Source organism: Labrus bergylta, chromosome 10 (genome assembly GCF_963930695.1).
Source record: "Labrus bergylta chromosome 10, fLabBer1.1, whole genome shotgun sequence".
Lineage (NCBI taxonomy): Eukaryota > Metazoa > Chordata > Actinopteri > Labriformes > Labridae > Labrus > Labrus bergylta.
The window spans coordinates 30,761,113-30,761,714 of NC_089204.1; positions in this window are offsets into that span (position 1 = coordinate 30,761,113).

Sequence of the window (602 nt, forward strand, 5' to 3'; positions counted from 1 at the left end):
ACGTCTGCAGGATCACATCTGCAGGATCACATCTGTAGGATGACGTCTGCAGGATCACGTCTGCAGGATCACATCTGCAGGATGACGTCTGCAGGATCACATCTGTAGGATGACGTCTGCAGGATCACGTCTGCAGGATCACATCTGCAGGATGACGTCTGCAGGATCACATCTGTAGGATGATGTCTGCAGGATCACATCTGTAGGATGACGTCTGCAGGATCACATCTGTAGGATGATGTCTGCAGGATCACATCTGTAGGATGACGTCTGCAGGATCACATCTGTAGGATGACGTCTGCAGGATCACGTCTGCAGGATCACATCTGTAGGATGACGTCTGCAGGATCACATCTGTAGGATGATGTCTGCAGGATCACATCTGTAGGATGACGTCTGCAGGATGACGTCTGCAGGATCACATCTGTAGGATGATGTCTGCAGGATCACATCTGCAGGATGATGTCTGCAGGATGATGTCTGCAGGATCACGTCTGCAGGATCACGTCTGCAAGATCACATCTGCAGGATGACGTCTGCAGGATCACGTCTGCAAGATCACATCTGCAGGATGACGTCTGCAGGATCACATCTGTAGGATC